The sequence below is a fragment of the Alosa sapidissima genome, chromosome 13 (genome assembly GCF_018492685.1).
Source record: "Alosa sapidissima isolate fAloSap1 chromosome 13, fAloSap1.pri, whole genome shotgun sequence".
Lineage (NCBI taxonomy): Eukaryota > Metazoa > Chordata > Actinopteri > Clupeiformes > Clupeidae > Alosa > Alosa sapidissima.
This window is the reverse complement of record NC_055969.1, coordinates 18,161,661-18,183,787: the sequence shown is the minus strand read 5'-3', so window position 1 is coordinate 18,183,787 and position 22,127 is coordinate 18,161,661. Positions and strand designations below refer to the sequence as shown.

Sequence of the window (22,127 nt, the reverse complement as noted above, 5' to 3'; positions counted from 1 at the left end):
CCTATATTTTGGAAATACAAACTATATATTACCAACAGACCTATATGAAAGTGTCTACTCATGAGTATCTCTTTTTGTTGATCAAAACTGAATTTATGTACCAAAACATGGTTGTTTTGGAATGAGATTCATGAAGTGTTAATATTTCTTAGTAAATGATGAACTGAGCACAGCACAGTTCTAAGGATTTAAAAAGAACTCAACTTGTACAGAGAAACAGTGAGAGCAACAGTGAGAACTGAGAGCAACAGTGTCCCATAGTGGTATCAGGCCTGAACTGTTACCCGTGAGCAGCAGCACCCAGCTGATGAGTTCTAAGGGAATTGCCAACCGTGCACATGCAGCAACACCTCGTTCACGAATTCTTGGTGAATATGTGGCTGCTGTCACAATGAGGGCTGTAATCCAATGGCAATCAAACTCTACAACTCTTCACCTCTTTGCCACAGTAATGTGGCTGATGGCTGATGTGACTTTATTATTATTATTTTATTTATTCTTAAACTTATTTCACTTTTATGTTTGTGTACATGCACAGGACAGTGCTGTTGTGTCAGTCAAATTCCCTTAGGGATGAATAAAGTATTTCTTATCTTATCTTATCCCATTGGTTAATGTTGAGTGAATGAATATGAATATAATCTTGGTTCTCTGATGCAGAACACAAGATGTTAAACCTTTATAACCTCATAGCTCCTGAATCTGGCTCATTGGTTGCTTTAGAAATGTTTAAGAGACTAGTGTATTGTGTAGCTGCTTTATCTCTAAGACAAGTGTTTGGAGATGATCCACCCATTGACCCACTGCAGTCAGGGATGTAGTGGTAAAATAAGAGGTGGGAAAACTATGAACTCTGTGATCACGGTGAGGTGGACTGCGGCATGTGTGAGTGTTTATGAGTGTACATATTGTGAATGTGGATAATACAGTGTGATGTTTGAATGTTAAAAGTTGCTATTGGTGAATAAACTCTTTTGAGAGGTGGATAAACTCTTATTTCTGAAATTTCAGAGGTGGATAAACTGTGTTTACTTGCGTTTAGCCTCCACTTCATCCCTGGTGATGTTTGAATGTTAAAAGTTGCAATTGGTGAATAAACTCTTTTGAGAGGTGGATAAACTCTAATAAGAGGTGGATAAACTCTATTTCTGAAATTTCAGAGGTGGATAAACTGTGTTTACTTGTGTTTAGCCTCCACTACATCCCTGCCTGCAGTCATATTCTAAATGTAAAACAAGTAAAGGCTGCGCTGATAGATCTGTAGCCATATGTTACATACTGTATGGTGTGTAAGAAATGTTCAGTATCCTCACCTTTACTGATGAGCTATGGTTATATAAACATGTAACTCATGTTTAACCTACACAGACACAATGTGCTAATTGTTTCCTACTGTATGTGGTGTTGATAAATAACTATTGGTGAATGGGGTGCCTTTTTTACCTTGAGTACCTGCCTCCCAATATGTCTGAGCATTTTGAACTATTAATATTACAGACAAAAAGTTTTATAGAGACATATTAATGTATTCATTGTTATTAGCCGATGTAAGTATTGATTCAGCACGGGGGTGGACCACATTGAGCACATTTGCAAGGCACTGAATATCAGTATGGCTCATCCAAATATAGAAAGGAAAGTGCCCCACCAAAAGATTAAACCACACTTGTAATAATATATGTCAATCAGCTTTTGTCTGCTAATGTAGGCCTATTCTGAAAGATCTTCACCTCAACTAAACTGGGCAGGCCCATTTCTTGGATCGATAGCCACTGTCATTATGGGGCCCCCTAAAGGTCTGATCCTAGAACTGCCCATGTGGTGCAAGTATGCATGTTGTCAGAGCCAGGAAGAAACCAATATCTTAGAGAAGAGGGTGTATGACTTTTGACATTTGACATAATAACTATATAATAATTATGTTTCATTCATAGTTTAAAATGATCAAAAAGATCATTTTTGAAATATTAACGATTTGGGTGGGCACTTGCCCAACTAGCTTCAATGGGCATTGGGCACCATGCAACCTATGTCAATACAATTTTATTTCACCAAGATTTATGTTTTGTTTACTGGCCCATCCACCGATTTTGCAACTGCTGCAGTTGTCAGAAATAAATGTAGCAGCCACAGCAAAATGTTGTTGTCAAAGCTGCCATGTTCAGATGTGTGTGTAAATAAGGGACTGGATCAGACACACCCCATATTACCTTGTATGGGACAGGGTCTTAGTGATATAATTTCAGTCTGGACAGCAACTGCTGGCAGCCAACTAGTCAAGGGCAAAAGGGACATGGCTTTATGATCCAAGGGGTAAGATTGAAATATCTTTAATTATATATATATATATATATATATATATATATATATATATATATATATATATATATATATATATGTATGCACATAATTTGGCAGAGTCTGTGGGACATTTCAATAAGCAACTGTGTAAAGATCTACCAAGGTTTATCGAATCTAGCAATGGCCTTATAGTCATATTATAGGGCTTACATGTTACAGTATTGTAACAAATAGTTACTGTATCTTTTAAACTTGGCAATCCAAGTAGTATATGATTGCACTTTTCAAATTATGAAAGTGTTTCTTAATGTCTGATGTTTTACCAACACAATATTTCTTGTATTTTCATGCCACCATTAAAATGCTGCTTTGTAAATTTGTGTTGTTGTTTGACCCACAAAATATTAGATTTAAATAATAGATTGGGTTTGGTCAGGTGTACATAAGAAACAGGATTGCCACAAAGATACAGCTCAGTTTATATATGGATAGCATTTATTACTAATCTAGAGGAGAACATTATTTTTTAAATGTATGATCTATTGATAATGACTTATGTGGGAAGAGGATACTGCCAGCAGTAAATGCTTAGGAGGAGGGTTGAAAGCTCGCTGTCACACTAGAAATAAATCACTTACAAGTGGAAGTCTTAACAAGCTGCTGATATCCACAAAATGACAAGGAGAGAAGTTGTGGATCTCACAGCACTGGCCAAACCCCCTCCACATCACAGGTATGACCCTTAGGTCATCGACTCTTAAATGCAGTTTCTCTTCATACACATAAATATTTCATTACCAGGGTTTGAACATAGTTATACTTGTTATCCAGGGATATTTATAGGGGTCATTTCTGTCATAATTAGATGTCAAATAAACTAAATAACAGCATTGTTTGTTACCATTAATAATAATGATATGAATACTGTCATTAATGGTAACTGCTGCTTTGAAGGGAGTTAATCCACAGCTTTAACTGGTTCTGAATTATTTCCAGATTTCCAGAAGTATTTGGAAACACAAAGAATGAAGAAGCTGTTTCAAAATATAACTGAATGTGACAGTGTCTGATGTCTGAACTTCTGTTGCTTCCTGCTAGCTGAAGAAAATAAAGCCTGTTTCCAGCTTTCCATCCCTTACTCTCCTTAGCAAATCACAGTCTTACATGCTCTATCTTTGGTTAAACAATGATTGAAACAATGCAATACAACATACAAAGTCTGACTGGTCTGAAAAGCTTGAACTAACTGCAAAACAAAATAACAAAGTCACATGGAATTACAAGTGTACCAAACATACAATATACTTAGTTAATAGTTGTGAATAATTGGCTACATGCACTCATCACTCCCATGGGCAGAATTTCATAAAATTTGGTATAAATATGGCACCAATGTAAACTTTTGAGGACTTTGAACCATTATATCACAAAATATTGGCACAAGCTTGATTTGGTTTCGAATTTTTATTGGCCTTTGGCTGGCAATTTGTTCAGCAACCCAAGTCAATATTTAGGAAATGTTAACAAATCAAGTCTATGCATGGCATTTTTACAAAAACCAAAATGTTGGTTGGACTGGTAATCTGGCAAACCGCAGCATTTTCCCTTAAAAGGATATTTCATTTGTGTTATTCCATTGAGTCCAAAAGTCAAAAGGGACAGTGTCAGAGGATACTTTGTTGAAATTTCTGGGGAGGGGGGATCAGACTAAGACTATTTATAAATGAAACTAAGCACCATGTCTGCTAATCACTCTGGTGGCTATTTGGAAATATGATTAGCACTAGGACAGACAGCATGCATTTGTCCTGCACATGTCCTGTAGTTTTGGATTGTAGTAAGTATTTTCCAAATGGGACCACAACATATCCCAAGAGTGTTCTGACGATAGCTTAGCAAACATAAAGTGGAGGAATATATGCAGACATGACTGCAAAATCACCAAGGTCAACTGCAATATCATCCTGATCATTATTCTAATAATATGCTCTATGTAATAATTCAGCAGTGAAATAAGTTCCCCCCAGCATCAAGGACATCAATTAATATCATTGACATAGTTTTGAGCACATGTGAGATTTGTTTGATGGGCATGACATGTAATAATTTTCAAATAGCCTATGATGTGTGTAGGCAACATGTTACTCAGATACATATTTTAAAGGGTTACAAAATAAAAAAGGAAATAAACCTATTCTGGTGTTTTAATTTGCTTTTTATTAAATTAAGCACATAATGTAATGCAACATATATGTAGGTCTTCCTTGGCAGTAAGTACACATTGTTACAAACATGACTTGTTGACACTAACATGTCCAGACCTTACGAAAATATGACTTACAGAGGGTATAGCTAGCTACGAAACACACGTCAACATCAGTTGGAGCTTAAGGTATAACTCACATACAACGTAGCATGAAGAAGATTTTGGGAAACATCTTTCTGGTTCCTGCTCTGCCGGATCAGGACTGCATTTAGTTGTTCAGCAAGTACTGTGGTAACAGTGGAGACTTTAGTTACAATGGTAAGAGATTTTCGCAGTATGATAATTGTCCCCGGAAAAAAGCATCTGGAATCATTGAGTAGGACATGTCTGACATCAATACTTAAAATGGGACGGGAAATAGTCAGAGACCACTCTCCTCCTGCCAATACCCTTTTCATCCCTCTTCCTTCAGGGAAAATGTTAAAAAGCATTACAGACAGATATTCCAGATTCACCAACAGCACATATCCCCAGGCAGTGGGGAACCTCAACACACATCATCCCTCAGTATCTGATCTGCACATAACCTGGCTATGTCCCTTTCAGATTCTAGCACTTTTGCTTTATGTATTTCTCTTTAATAGGTGCCCAGCAGACTTTCTGTATGCGTTTTAAGACATCTTGTATTTTATCCATTTGCATTTTGTACTCCTTTCCGTGATATACAGTGCTGTGAGAAAGTATTTACCCCCTTCCTGAATTATTCTATTATTGCATATTTGTCACACTAAAATATTTCAGATATATGGCCCTATGTGAAAAAGTAATTGCCCCCTTAGTAACTAAATTAACCAATTCATTTACTTCACTATGATTACTGCCAACCCAATTAAATCTAAACATCACTTAAAGGTAAACGATGCAGTATTGGCAATTTCCTTTCTGTTTTCTCGGTTTTTGCTTCTTTTTCGCTGGCTCCGTCATGACGAATGTCTGAGAAACTCCATCTCTACCTTTTTCTAGCCGGTGCCTGGCGTGTACAGCGGGGAAAATAAGTATTGAACACGTCAACATTTTTTTCAGTAAGTATACTTCCAGTGAGGCTATTCGCATGAAATTTTCACCGGACATTAGTATTAACTTAGGTAATCCACACATATATAAAAATCCAAACATTAATGTCTAAAAGTAGTGTTATGAGTAAAAAAGTGGAATGGCACAGGGAAAAAGTATTGAACACGCTAAGAAAAAGCAGTAAACAAACGGAAGGAATGGCAAAGAACAAACTGGAATCTATAAATAGTTCGAGAAATTATCCCTCCTATCTGTGCAAATTGATATAAGCTGGGTTAGTACATACTGGTGGGCTATAAAAAGGTTTTTTGATAGCAAGGTGTCACACAACAAACATTTCATGATGGGTAAAAGCAAAGAGCTCTACCAAGATCTTTGCAACCTCATTGTTGCAAAACATATTAATGGAAATGGTTACAGATGCACTTCAAAACTTCAGAATCATCCAGCAAGCAGTATTGGAGCCATTATTTGCAAGTGGAAGGAACATCACTACATCATCAACTGGCCATGCACAGGATCTCTTTGCAATATTTCTGACCAGGACGTCAGAAGAATAGTCAGAAGAGTAGCCCAAGAGCCAAGGACCACTCTGAGAAAGCTCCAGAAAGATTTGGAGGCAGCTGCAGGTACAATTGTTACAGAGAAAATCATAGGTAATGCACTCCACCGCCATGGCCTCTATGCACGCTCATCCCGCATGACTCTATTGCTGAAGAAAAACATGTCAAAGCTCGTCAAACATGTCAAAGTTTGCTACACAACATTTGAACAATCCTATGAAATACTGAGAGAATGTATTCTGGTTAAAAATTTAACTTTTCGGATGTCATACTACACACCATATTTGGAGGAGAAATGGTACTGTGCATTACCCTAAAAATACCCTACCAACAGTGAGGTTTGGAGGTGGTGGCATCATGGTGTGGGCTGTTTTTCATCTTATGGTACTAGCAGACTTCATACAGTTGAAGGAATGATGAATGGAGTAATTTTGTTCTGGGAAAATCTTTACATCCACCAGGATGATGAGGATAAGACATGGCTAGACCTTCCAGCAGGACAATGATTCAAACCATTCAGCAAAGGAAACTCTCAATTGGTTTCAGAGAAAGGAAATCAAGGCCCTGACTTCAATTTAATTGAACAGTTTTGGAAGTTAACTAAAGATCAAGATTCACAAGAGGGACCCCTGAAATCTTCAATATTAAAGGACTATCTGTTTAAAAGAATGGGCCAAACGCACACCAGAATACTGTGACTGATTAGTTTCATCATACAGGAAATGCCTTGAAGCTGTCATTACGAATAAAGGCTTTTCCACAAAGTATTTAAGAAATTTCAGCAGGCGTGTTCAATACTTTTTTCCTGTGTTATTCCACTTTATTGCACATAACTCTACCTATGGACTTTAATGTTTGGATTTTTTTATATGGGTGGATTATCTGAGTTAATACTAATGTCTGGTGAAAATTTCATGCAAATAGGCTCATTGGAAGTATACTTACTGAAAAAAATGTTGACGTTCATTACTTATTTTCCCCGCTGTATGTGTATTTGAATGCAGTAAAGCAATTTGTTACACTCGTTATACTTCCTGACACTGAGGCTGCCGGCCCGCCGGCCCACAGTTGCAAGGGTGGTTTTTCCGCTCACAGGCGCTAGGGGGAAGCGAGACGGCCACCATTCAACCCGAAAAAAGTAATATAACCATTCCAATGACTCTGAAGCTGTTAAATGAAGGTAAATTAAGCTAAAAAACTTGCATATTAAGCTAAAAAACCTGCAAAGTGTACCTTTAAATAGAACTTGTCTGCCAATGTGAAGTTGCCTAAAAGGTCTCAAAAAGCAGTACATGATGTGATCTAAAGAAATTCACAAACAGATGATAATAAAAGTCATTGACATCTATCAGCCTGGAAAGGGTTACAAAGCCATTTCTAAGGCTCTGGGACTCCAACAAACCATGGTGAGAGCCATTATGAGAAAACTTGAAACAGTGGTGAACCTTCCCAGGATTGGCCAGCTTACCACAATTCCTCCAATAGCGCATCGCATCAACAACTCATCCAGAAGGTCACAAAAAAACAAAACAGACTAACATATAAGAACTGCAGTCTTTGCCTGAATTAGTTAAAGTCAGTGTTCATGATTCCACAATAAGAAAGAGACCAAAAGAGAGGGCAAAAATGGCATCCATGAGATCTGCTGCTGACCAAAAAGAACACAAAGGCTCGTCTCACATTTGCCAAAAAACATACAGTATTGATGACCCCCAAGACTTGGGATAATATTCTGTGTAGGCTACTGATGAGGTGTCATTATATCTGGCACAGTGTTGCGCGGGTTTGGTCACAAGCAGCCCGCGGTCGCCCGATATTTTAATCAACCCGACCGCAACTCGGACCGTGAATATTAATTAGGACAAAATTATACCCGACCCGCGATCCGACCCGCTTATTTACAAAATGTGTGCTTTTGGTTATAGCCTGCATGCAGTGTGACAGTAGGCCATTTCTGTAAAACAAACTAATTTATTTGCGAAACTTTATGCAGTAGAAATACACGCAGTAGGCATGCAGGGCATAATGTTTGCGCAGGAGAGAGAATGAGAATAAGAGCGCAAGCATGCACGCAACCACCAAGGATTAGAACACTAGGATAAGATTTGAAGGCCATGGACATACATTTTTCTTTCGAAAACAGAAATGGTGAGGCAAGGTAGGCAAGAGAGATACATTGCTGGTCAAAACGTTAGTGTAAGAACTGGTTTATAATGCTGAATGAAGCACAAAGCTTTACTAAAGCACATCCACTGTTTAAAGGCACAAACACAACGAACTAAGGTAACTTTTATGCATGCGCGAACCTATACATACCGGTAGATATGGCTGTGTAGTCTGTGCCATAACATTTATTCCTGCAGGCTGCCCGCTTTGGCTGTCATACTTTTAAATGGCTTCGCAAGAAGTAGGCCTACATAAACCATAACTTGTACTACTGTCATCTTCTTTAAGAACTTTTCCCAATATTTCTCATAGCCTGTATCGCTTTTCCTGAAGGGGTGTCTTTATTATTTTAAGTCGCGTCAGCTTCTTTACTGTTGACTTTACTGTATTGATGCTTTAATGTATTGATGCTAGCCATCTCGTGATATTTTAAGTAGGCCTATTTGTAGAAAATATATATTTAATTCATTTTAACTGACCCGCCGGCAAATGACCCGAATATCATTAAAATATTTTGTTTATGACTCATAAGCGCGGGTGACCGCGGTCATCCGCGGGAGACCGCTTAATTTCGGGCAGACCGCGCAACACTGCTCTGGCATAAAGCTGACTCAACTTCTACAATAAGCATCATACCAACAGTCAAACACGGTGGTACTGTAGTAGTGTGATGGTCTGGTGCTGCTTTGCTGCTTCAGGGCCTGGGCAACAAATGTAAGGTTTTGGAGTGGCCTAGTCGAAGTCCCAACTTGAATCCGATTGAGATGCTGGGGTGGCATGACCTTAAAGGTATAGCCTACTTTGCAGGTTTAGGTATTTTTGGCGAATGTAGAGCTCCCTCTAGAGTCGCGATGTATTTAGATGTTACTCTGCTATTGTAAATAGCAAACTTCACACAACTTATTCCCCTGTACACAATGCAAACGCTTTTGTTGTGGAGGTGAAGGATTAACAAAAGGCAAAAACTATCTCCAAAGAGTTACTGTATATCAACAGACAAGGTAATGTTTCACGATTCTCACGAGATTTGGCGGTGCCACTCTTGGAAGTTGCATTGCTGGTTTTCTCGGTAGGGACTCGCTACGTCTATGCTGTATAGCTATGCTAGGTGAACAATTCGTCTCTTACAAGTTCGTTTACCATCAAATTGGCTTTGTAAAGGTGAAAATCTCGCATAGTATGCCTTTAAACAGGCAATTCATGCTCAAAACCTACCAATATGGCAGAATTAAATTCTACTCTGCAAAGAAAAGTGGAACGAAATTCCTAGTCTGCAGCAATGTAAACGACTTGTTTGAAACGTTTGATTGTGGTTGTTACCACCAAGGGTGCTGGCTCAACCAGTTATTAGGTTTAGGGGGGCAATTACTTTTTTCTCACGGGTTATATAGGTTTTGAAAAGCTCATTACCTTCAATAAATTAAATGATAATTTAAAAGCTGCATTTTGTGTTTACCCGCGTTGTCTTATATGTCATCAAAATTAGTTAGATGATCTGAAACATTTAAGTGTGACAAATATGCAAAAATAGAAGAAATCAGGAAGGGGGCAAATACTTTTTCACAGCACTGTACATTATATCTTGTATGTATGGGTTGTGTATGTTGTACTGTCTGTATGTATGTTCTGTCTGCTGTCCTGAGCCTAACACCTAATTAAATTCCAGGCAATGTTCCATCATACTGCAAAAATCCCAGGCATTGTTCCATCATACTGGCAATAAAGCATTGACTTGACTTGACTTAAAAACTGAGATGCCCCCCTGCTCACCTCCACCTGCCACTGCAACCACATCCCCACAGGCCTTCACAATCTCCACTGGCTTCAGTCAAACACAGGATCAAGATTTTAACTGCATAGAAATAGGGTCTTCTGATATTACTAGAAATTAAAGAGAGAGAGAGAGAGATGTATTATATGGAGCACAACACTCAGTCAGTGGACATGAGCTCATCCTGTCAAGGACAAAGGCCCTGTAATGTCACTGCAGCTTCCTCCCCACTGTCACTGTCAGTGGACTTGAGCTCATCCTATCAAGGACAAAGGCCCTGGAATGTCACTGTCTCCCTGTCCCCAACAATCAAGCTCGGGCGGAGGAAAATCCCTCCCCCTCGTCCATTAATTCCGTATAACAGGACACCTCTGTGGCCTTTATCCCTTACTTATTAACCTGTTTAAGGGCCCCTCTAAAGGTCTGATCCTAGAACTGCCCCTGCAGAGGAAGGGTGCATGACTTAATATATATGACATATTAACAATAACTCTGTTTGAAATATTTATAGTTTGAAATCATCAAAAAGACACATTACTAAGATGGCAGTATACAATAATTAAAAGAGCATTTTATATGGCAATATCATTTCATCTCACCAAGATTTATATTCTAATGGCCCAGCCTCTGATTTTGCAACTGTTGCAGCTGTCAGCAAACATTTTGTTGTCAAAGCTGCCAGTTCAGATGTGTGTGTGAATAAAGGACTGGATCAGACACACCCCATATTACCTTGTATGGGACAGGGTCTTAGTGATATAGTTAGAATCTGGCTAGAGATGCTGGCAGCCAACATAACAGGCAAACGGGATAGCTTTACGATCCAAGGGGTAAGAACATGTCTTTTGAAATATATTTAATTATTTATATATTTGCATGCACATTAGTGAAATAAATAAGAGTCTGTGGGACATTTCAATAAGTGCTTGTGTAAAGGTTGCTACATGTTGAAAATATGACACTGAATTGATCTAATCCAGTAATAGAGCTTAGGCTAAATGATAAAGTATTGTATCAGATTAATAACTTTCAAACTTTGTAATCTTAGTAGCCATATGTTTGCAGATTATTAAAGTGTTTCTTAATGTCAGAAAAAAACCCCTAGGGGCTAGCTACTAGCAGATTATTGTCAGTAATAACGTCAAACAGGTGCTTGTGAGTTAATTCAAAAAAGGAAAGTAACAAAGTCTCTCTGTTATAAAGTCTTTAATTAAACATGGCAACTAGGCCATGTGCTTTTAACTAGTTGGCAAGTTTAATTAAAGGCTTTTTTTGTAGATTTGTGTTTCTTAATGTCAATTTTATGTTTTAACAGCACAGTATTCTTGTGTTTTCAGGCCACCATTTAGATGCTGCTGTGTAAATTTGTTTGGTTTGACCCATAAAATATAACATAGTAAGAATAAACAATGATTTGGTTTGGTCAGGCACAAGATTGCCGCAAAGATACGGCTCAAATTATATGTAAATTGTTTATTGTTAATCTAGAGGGGGAAATTATTTTAGAAACGTAGGATATATTAATAATGACATATTTGGGAACATGATACTGCCAGTAGTAAATGCTTAGGGGGAGGGTTGGTAGCTGGTTGTAACACTGTCAATAAATAATTTACTTGGGGAAGTCTTAACAAGCTGCTGATAGAGTGTCGACAACATAACAAGGAGAGAAGTTGTGGATCTCACAGCACAACTGCTCTTAAATGCAGTTACTCCTCTTACACACAAATGTTTCATTACCAGGGTTTCAATAGTACACATGTTATCCAGGGATGTTTATAGAGGCCATTTCTGTCATAATTAGATGACGACCTCTAATAAGGCAAGATGTGTTTGACTGATGTGTTTGGATCTATTTAAACACCACCTCAACCTCACTGTCACATAAAAGGGCAAAATAGATGGTTTACCTCAAAGTGTCTTTCTGTGTCTTTTTTTGTGACTGACTCATTTTGTAAAATGATTTTGTGTGTATTTTAGCAGATTCATTTATGGGATATATTAGGATTTAATAATATTAAATAAATAATTTTAATAATTAAATAAATCAAAAAACATTTGAGCTGGCTCTTGAGCATAATACATTTCATGACTGATAAATACATGACATGACAATGAACTTGAACTTGAAAATCCCCTGTCACTTCCTGATGCATTTCTCAAGATTTGTACAAAAATAGATGTGATCAAAGGCACATCACACTCACTCATTCACTCACTCATATCCACTACAAGATCACACAATTGTACCCCCAAGGTACCAGTTCACACCAAGGACTGACATTATTTTAATCACCCTAGTTCCCATAGGTAGAATTTCATAAAATTTAGTATAAATATGGCACCATTGCAACCATTGGTTTCGAATTTTGATTGGCCTTTGGCTGGCAAGCTGTTCAGCAACCTAATCTGACAAACCGCAGAATTTTCCCTTAAAAGGATATTTTATTGTGTTGAGTGAGTCCAAAAGTCAAAGGGGACAGACTCAGAGGAGGGGGTGGGGGTATCAGATTTAATGAGAATTTATAAATAAGGTCAAGCATTGGGCTGAAACTAAGCACCATGTCTGCTAATCACTCTGGTGGCTGTTGGGAAATAGCTCTGCTTAGCATTGGGACATAGAGCATACATTTGTCCTGTGGTTTTGGATTAGTAAGCATTTTACAAACAGGACCCAAGAGTGTTCTGAAGATAGCTTAAACACAACGTGGATGAATATATGCAGACAAGACTGCAGAATCACCAAGTCAACTGCAACATCACCCTGACCATTATTTTAATCATATGCTCTATGTAACAATTCAGCACTGAAATACATTCCCCTCAGCAAGGGCATCAATTATTGTCATTAACATAGTTTTGAGGATGTGTGAGATTTGTTTGATGGGCATGACATGTAATAATGATCAAATATTATGTGTGTAGGCAACAGATTCCTATTTCAAGGGGTTTAAAAACTAAAGAAAATAAATTTATTCTGACATTTTGTTTTCCTTTTTATTAAATTAAGCACAAATGTAATGCAACATATATATATAGGTCTTCCTTGGCAGTAAGTGTCTTGCACTGTATGTGTTTGTGTACCGTATCAGGCTTGTCTTTTGTTTGCCATTTGACAATGGCTCATTGGGTGTTTTTGTGTCCTTGTATTTGTTATTTTTGTGTGTTTGAGAACATCATTACAGTGAGCCTATCAGTCACTTGAATAATACAATAAAACTAAAGAGGAATCTACCACACTTTGGCCAGCATGGAGAGCAAATGACCAGGGAGCAGTTACCATCCAGCAGTCCTTTACAGACCAACATAGATCCAGTGCAAAGGACGAGTGAATCTAACCACGCTGGAGTGCTGCTACAGCCATGGTACTGCTTGCCCAAACTTAGCTTTGTATAAGTCCAAAACTCTTTCTACGTCAACTAAGGAAAGAACTAAGATAGAGAGTGTTTTCACATTCTCCATCACAGTCTGGTTTGGTAACTTCTCAGTCGACGATGGCAATGGCGCTAATTTGTCAAGGCAGCATAATCATTGGGCAGGACTTCCCTAACATCAATACTTAAAATAGGACGGGAAATAGTCAGAGACCACTCTCATCCTGCCAATATGCTTTTCATCCCTCTTCCTTCAGGGAAAAGGTTAAAAAGCATTACAGACAGAAATTCCCAATTCACCAACAGCACATATCCCCAGGCAGTAAAGAGCCGACATTGAATGATCAAAAACGACTGGCTTCCAGTCAAACACAGGATCAAGATTTTTCCTGAATAGAAATAAATACGGTCTTGTGATATTACCAGAGGTGGACAGTAACTAAGTACATTTACTTTATTACTGTACTTAAGTATGATTTTTGAGTATTTACTTGAGTATTAATTTTTTTGGAAATATTACATTTGAAAGACAAATATTGTAATTTTGGCTCCACTACATTTGAAATATGTGCATGAAGTTACTTTTAACCACATTTGATTATTTAAATGCAATAATGTGATAGACCATCTTGACGTTAATTTTTTCAATAGTTTAATTTGAACTTGGCAGAATTGGCTGTGGTAATGATGGTGACAACAGTCTTCATCAGAACATCCTCCATGTAGCCTGGGAGAACCCAGATGAACCTGTTAGCAATTGAGATTTGAGAAGTGGTCTGGTGTTAACCAGGCTATCCTCCATGATCATTGCGAAATTGGAATGAAATTAGACAATCACCTGACATTTACCACATAGCTAGATCTTTAGCCTACATTATTAAACTATAAATAATCTACTCATAATTGAGTTATCTGGTTTTGTATTCAGCAGTGAAAATGTTTTAGATTTGTAACAGAGAATGAATAATGATTTAAATGATATTATTGCATCCATTTGAACAGTTGCTGAAAAGTTATGAAAATAGGTAAAATGTTTCTGTTGGATGTAAGGAACTGAAGGTCTCTTCAAGTTCTATGACCGTCAAAAGGATCAGGATATACACCCTAATGTCCAAATAAACATTACATTTCAACAGTGATGGGCAAGCTACCAGCTACTCTACAATAAATTCAGCTTCACTACAAAGAAGCTACCACCCATAAAAATGTAGCAAGCTAAGTTACAAACTGTCAAAAGTAGCTTGATAGGCTACATTAGTCATTAGCTTGATAGGCTACATTGCACAAGTCAATGCAATTTTAGTGATCAACACAACTGTCAGTCAGATAAAGGCTAAAGTATGATGTATGCATTGAACAATAGCCCAATACACAAAACCTGTGTTCGTTGTATTGGATGTCGTTGACGTCGACGTCGACAGGAACTTTTTCTTTGGATTACACAGAAGGCATCTGAAAATATATTTATCTTCGCTGGTCTCGACTGAAGTGACGTACTTTTGAAGGTATGGCCACAGGGTAACATGTTCATGCTCTTCGGCTCTCTGCTATTCTATCTTTTCCCTCCAGTGTCTGTACAGTATGTGTGTGTGTGTGTCGCTTACTGTCTATGGTGTGTCGTCACCGTCAGTGTTGGGCAAGTTACTTCAAAATCGAAATGTATTATGCATTACTTATTACTGTCATTTCAAAGTAATTTGTTACATTATAATATTACTGTCTCTGAATTGTAAGGCATTACACTACTATTGCATTACTTTTAAGTTACTTTCACCAAAATATCTGGAAATATGGATTTGCCATTCGAAATGCAGTTTATTACGCTCAATAGTCAGAATTTTGTTAAAAACCGACAAAAGGTCAAAGTCTGGTAAATTGTGATATAAATACTGTAACTCTAAGGCCTAGGCCTGCTCATTAAAATCAATAGAGAGCCTACTATATTGTAAATCAAAGCTTAAAGAAACTGTATGTAAGATTGTGGCCAAAACTTGTACTGCAATCACTTTCAAACTAATGTAGAGCGATGTATCCCCTTCCCCTCCCCTCTGACTGGCAGAGCTGGCAACACGGATGCCGAAACACTACTGACTTTGTGATTAGTAGATAGGTGGAGGGTGGCGCATCAGGCCAAAACACAACATGACAACATCAATATCAGTTGAGGGCTGCAACTCCACTTTTTAAATGACAATATCTTGGCCAGACTACTGTTGTCAGTGATAGTGTTAATTTTGTCACCTATTTTTAATTTAGTCATAGTTGTAAGACGTCACTTGTCAGGACCAATGAGGGAACTGGGAGTGGTCGAAGGAAATCGTGAAGCTGTCCGCGCGCTGTTGGAAATAACAATTGATTATAGAACCCCTGTTAACCTAATGATTCTGACCCCGCTAGATATGGAGAAGTTTCGGTCAACGTAATATTACTATCCATAGTAGGCCGATGTGGGCCTACCCACAATGCTGTTACAAGAATGCCTTCTAGCTATTTAATTAGACGCATCTTCCCCAAGAATAGTGTGCGAGGCCCTCCTCGGCCGATTAATTCGGGAGGCGCCTTCACTTGAGTAATGATCCTAGTGTGAAAGTCGGTCAGAGGCTATAGTGCTGGCCTGGACCACTATGCTCCTCTGGACAGAACACCTTACCGAAGCTACAGAGGGTTCAGGGTGTGCTAAGGTTAGCTGTCTAATTCCAGACTACTAATAAAATCAGTGACCCACCACAGTACAATACGATGGCCAGTTATCCTGGTAGCATGCCTACACTTTCACTGATTTAGCCCCCACGGCCCTGGAGACTAATCCTAGCCGTTCCTCCTGGCCCATCTTCAACTTGAGGGATATCTAAAGAAACTCTAGAAAACTATGCGGGTCAAAGCATAACAATTTATTTGTCAGACACAAGCTATTCATCCAATACATTATAGAAGGTACATCTAAATGAATAATGTGAAAGTCACGAAAACAGGTTAAAGGAACATTTAGGAAACCATATGAAGCAATCAGAGAATGAACATACCAGCTCAGAGGATGATGACTACACACCTTAGTGGTGCGGGAGATTCTGACTACAGAATGGCTCCTAGAATGCTCTGTGAACCTCACTTAAATACGGTAGGCTACCTAGTTTGTGGTTGGTTACATTGATTTGGGATCACATGGTTGGAGGTCATCTGATTTGAGAGTACTTTGATGAGACTTGAGACCATTGTTGTAGTGAGTGAATCAATCAAGACATGACAAGGTATACATTTGATTACATTTCCTGTCCCTATAGTTAACTGCTCCTGTGGACATGTGACAGTAGGCCCACAATAGGCCCACACTTAGTAGTTGATCAAGAGTCAATATATGACTGAAAAGATTATCATCAGCCTGGTAATTAGGATCCTTACAGATGTCCCCTTGACCCCTCTGGGTCATCACAGGATTGGACCTAGTGGGGTTATCAAAATAGGATCCTTAAAGCCAGTGTTTGCAGGACTGATGATTGTAGTTCCCAGAGAACCAAGGCTTGTTCTTCTGCAGTTAGTGGATGGGATGCTTGAAGTAGCAGCACTGTGCCAGGTTCAGGTAGTAGTCCATTTGTTGAGTGACCTGTTCATCCGAAAGTCTCTGTGCCTTCCTGGCACTAAGGAGAAACATGTAAATCCAGCCAATGATTATCTGGATGGGTTAACTCCCCATCGGAGGTGTTTATCTTCCTTGAGCTTTGTGTTATTATGGGAGAAAGGTTACAACATGTTACAGATATAGTGTATTCAGGTGTTTCATGACAAGTTAAAGTAGAAAACAAGGTCTCAGTCTCTTTTATAAAATATTCAATGTGATCCCATTTGTGATCCTGACTCTTTACCACTACATTCAGGAAAAGTATGGTGGTAGAATTGAGAAGATTCTGTTAAGGGTAAAGTAGCCTAAGGGAACATAGCAAATAAGTTATTAAAGCTGGTATATACATTTTCTGTGAACATCATGAATGCTGTTAGCTCTGAATATTTTTTCTAACGTCAGCCATCTATTATGTTAAAGCATTTCCATTAGATAACTTAAAGCATTTTCTAGGTGACTTATGCAGGCACAAATCTAGTATCTCTTGTCTGGTGACAGTGAATAAATCTTATGCAGTTCTACAAAGGCATGTTTGAGGTATCATGGGACATTGTGTGATTAGTAGTTGGAAGCGCCTGCGCCACACATTTTACTACTTTGAAAATATTCTTATTACTATTAGTGAAGTGCTGAAAAACCAGTCGCGATCTGGTTTACCAACCATACTGAATATTGGAGTTAACTTATCTTAGACAAAGACTAAATCATCAATACGTGCCTGTAGTCACACATAGGTTTCATCATTGTTACAGTGCTATACATATAATGACAATACATTGGAGATATGTAAGACAATTTAAACATAAAACCCAGGATAGCTTAGTCTACATGTGGAAAATAAAACTGGTTAAAAGAAAAGTCTATTTGACCTGTTGTTTTTAAGGCAAAGAAAACTCAGTTGTGTTAAGGCAATGCATTCTTACTTCTGGACATTACATTTGACATCGGTTCAGATTTATCTATGTGCATGAGGGAATGTAGAAAACAGTAGTCCAGTGGTTTAAAGAAACATAGCAGTCTCTGCATGTCTCTGCTACCCAGAAAAGTACAGGCTACAAAGATTACAATTTAACTTAAGAGCAATTTTACAACTAGCCACTGCACAGCAGACAGCAGCATACAACCAAACCAGTACATAACAGTGTCTTTAGCACAAAAGTATCTTTATCAATGTGTTTGGAATTAATTTTACAATGACGGCTTGATCACTAATAGGCACAGAACGGAGTTAGCATTTAAATGTTCGCACTATGTGTCTGCCACTGAGGCACGTCATGTGTGGACGCGGCCCCTTGGCAGACTGCATGTGCACGATATGTAAATATAGGCCTAAGTAGGTTAAAATCATAGGGAAATCTTGGTGCTTCCGAATGTTACGCTACTTTACGTTTTATCAAATTTAGAAGTAAATAAAATATCCATCTTACATACATTTGAAGAACACAGTATCATATCCACTCCAATGTCTTTACTTTAAATGGTGGAAAACGTCATTCGACGCCCAACTATTAAATTACGCTTTCAGTTCAACATCTTTATAGGCTACTTCAAACTGTGATCTTAGTTACGCAATCTAAAGATGGTTTCGTACATCTGTTATGACCAGCGACACTCTTGTGCAATTTCATTTTCAGGTGAGAGATTCATTGTCCGTCAGTGAATCAAACTGGTTTGAGTAGGATTTGTATAGATCGGAATTCATAAGGTAAACAAACAAAACACTATGCCATACTATAAAGCTACCTGGTACGAATTACAAAAGTTATTGAATATTAGGGTGGTTACCTCTGAGCTGAGACAACGCAAGATGTTTCCGAACGTCTATATGATCACATCTCTGACTGTCTTCCATGAGTTCCACTAAGGTTCCCCACCGGATTTCGTCTCCGGGATAACAGAGGGTATGTCGACCCATACTAATTTGTACAACTATAAATTATATTGTCCCATCATAGCTTAACCTCAAACCTGGTATTAAAAATAAAGCAAGACTCACCACAGTGTCTGTAGACAGGGAAGAAGATCAAACCTCATACCGCTATTCTGTGGGAGAGTTAAAAGACGCGCGGCGCTTGCGTTACTTGTACGTGATTTGTTGTTAAGAGGTCACGCATCCTCACACGGGGCACCACCTGTAAGACGTCACTCGTCAGGACCAATGAGGGAACTGGGAGTGGTCGAAGGAAATCGTGAAGCTGTCCGCGCGCTGTTGGAAATAACAATTGATTATAGAACCCCTGTTAACCTAATGATTCTGACCCCGCTAGATATGGAGAAGTTTCGGTCAACGTAATATTACTATCCATAGTAGGCCGATGTGGGCCTACCCACAATGCTGTTACAAGAATGCCTTCTAGCTATTTAATTAGACGCATCTTCCCCAAGAATAGTGTGCGAGGCCCTCCTCGGCCGATTAATTCGGGAGGCGCCTTCACTTGAGTAATGATCCTAGTGTGAAAGTCGGTCAGAGGCTATAGTGCTGGCCTGGACCACTATGCTCATCTGGACAGAACACCTTACCGAAGCTACAGAGGGTTCAGGGTGTGCTAAGGTTAGCTGTCTAATTCCAGACTACTAATAAAATCAGTGACCCACCACAGTACAATACGATGGCCAGTTATCCTGGTAGCATGCCTACACTTTCACTGATTTAGCCCCCACGGCCCTGGAGACTAATCCTAGCCGTTCCTCCTGGCCCATCTTCAACTTGAGGGATATCTAAAGAAACTCTAGAAAACTATGCGGGTCAAAGCATAACAATTTATTTGTCAGACACAAGCTATTCATCCAATACATTATAGAAGGTACATCTAAATGAATAATGTGAAAGTCACGAAAACAGGTTAAAGGAACATTTAGGAAACCATATGAAGCAATCAGAGAATGAACATACCAGCTCAGAGGATGATGACTACACACCTTAGTGGTGCGGGAGATTCTGACTACAGAATGGCTCCTAGAATGCTCTGTGAACCTCACTTAAATACGGTAGGCTACCTAGTTTGTGGTTGGTTACATTGATTTGGGATCACATGGTTGGAGGTCATCTGATTTGAGAGTACTTTGATGAGACTTGAGACCATTGTTGTAGTGAGTGAATCAATCAAGACATGACAAGGTATACATTTGATTACATTTCCTGTCCCTATAGTTAACTGCTCCTGTGGACATGTGACAGTAGGCCCACAATAGGCCCACACTTAGTAGTTGATCAAGAGTCAATATATGACTGAAAAGATTATCATCAGCCTGGTAATTAGGATCCTTACATAGTCTTAGTCTTGTGACGAAATGTCCTTTTTAGTCTTTGTCATATTTAGTCATTCAAATATCATTTTTGTTAGTCAAGTTTTAGTCGACTAAAAGTCTCGTCATTTTAGTCTAGTTTTAGTCAAAAGAAAACTAAAGGTATCTTAGTCTTAGTCAGTTTTAGTCAACACATTTTAGTCTTTTTTTTTTAAAACAAATTATTTCTGATTACCATTTGAGTCAAATAGTGTTTCACACATCTCAATTTTCCAACAATATTGTGTGTCCACAGGGCTACTCGTCTGTTATAATTACTCATTCTGATTTTTTGTCAGTCCGTATGTTTACATGCACAGGTAAGTCGAGCTACAGTTATAGCTCGGCTGGGATTTGACCATAGACAGTAAAAGATTTGACTGGACCACTGTCATATTCGTAGACCAGTGTTTCTCAAAGTGTGGTCCGGGGATCACCAAGTGGTCCGCGAGCAGACGTGGTAAAATATAATATAGATGAGTTGTTTGCCAAATAACTTGTAGTTAAATCCAAACAGTTCTGCAACACTGTCTATGTAAGATATGCCAGTTTAAATCATACAGAATGAATCCTCTGACACAATAAGCAAAGTGCAAAGACAATAAGCAAGGTGGTTCAGTGAGTAGGCCTATAGACTAATTATAGGCTACTGTTGAAGTAGGTCTAATCTTTTTTTTTTTTTTTAGCTAGGGTTAGTTAAGTGGTCCTGAAACTGAAATAGTTTGAGAAACACTGTCGTAGGCCAATGTATTAATGTTTTACTCCGCCTCGCTAGATGGCGATATGCGCCCAAACACAACACATTCCCGAAACAGACTCTCCATCTTAGCCATAGCTAACTTGCTAGCGAACTTTCTATATTAGCTTACTTGCTAGCAAACTTTGCATCATCAGTCTAACTAGATGAATAGTTGACATTACATGCTGAACATTTTCGTATGGACATTCTGGGGGATGTTAATTTGTATGAGAGAAGCGTCAACTTCTGGGTATGTAGCAGTGGCATAAAGCTTAGGTAGTTAGCTTGCTAACTCTGGCAGAAATCTCCAGTGTTCTTGTTCCATGTAGTTTCGTGTTGCAGCCACAGGGTTGCAGCAGCAGCACGTAGACTAGCCTACAGGAAAGCTGTTGCGTATGAACTCATTCGGAATATTTTGAAAACGTAACAGCTAGATATTCTGTCTTCTCATTTTGTAGACGAACATGAAGGGAGATTTTATCTTAGTTTTTATTTCATGCAAAACATTTTAGTCTCGTCTTTTTTCGTCAACAATAATGCATCTTAAGATAGTCTTAGTCAGTGTTTCAGGACATTACTGACGTCTCGTCATCGTCTCGTCTTAGTCATGAAAAAAAAGGTCGTTGATGAACATATTTCCTCTAGTCTCGTCTGACGAAATTAACACTAGTCAGTGATATAAGTATTTGAAATAACATGATTTCTTACTGTGTAGTGACATATCAGGGCCATTTATGATTAATTGAAATACATTTCTTACATACGGTTCCTTTAATGAAGACATGTCAAGATGGTGGCCTACTGACCATTTTGGTGCCCTAAGTGAGTGGTTTTGAGTGAGTGACATTTAAATGATAACTCAAAAACCTAAAGTAAAATAAAAGGTATATTATTTACAGACCATTACTGTGTGTTTTTAAACATTCATGCTGTTTTCTTATAAATGGTGCACTGTCACTTTAAGAGCATTGATCTTTACGTTCTCATAATGCCTTTTTGCCAGCTCTTGTTTACAAGCCTTCTTTGTTGAGT

At 38.4% G+C, this 22,127-nt stretch overlaps 1 long non-coding RNA gene across 1 annotated transcript; it reads left to right on the top strand.

Moving 5' to 3' along the window:
* Window positions 1-10,823: 10,823 nt before the first annotated feature.
* LOC121680945 lies at window positions 10,824-11,997 on the top strand. Its single transcript, XR_006021877.1, has 2 exons — window positions 10,824-10,911; window positions 11,419-11,997. It is a non-coding gene; the product is annotated as an uncharacterized LOC121680945 (long non-coding RNA).
* The last annotated feature ends 10,130 nt before the right edge of the window (window positions 11,998-22,127 follow it).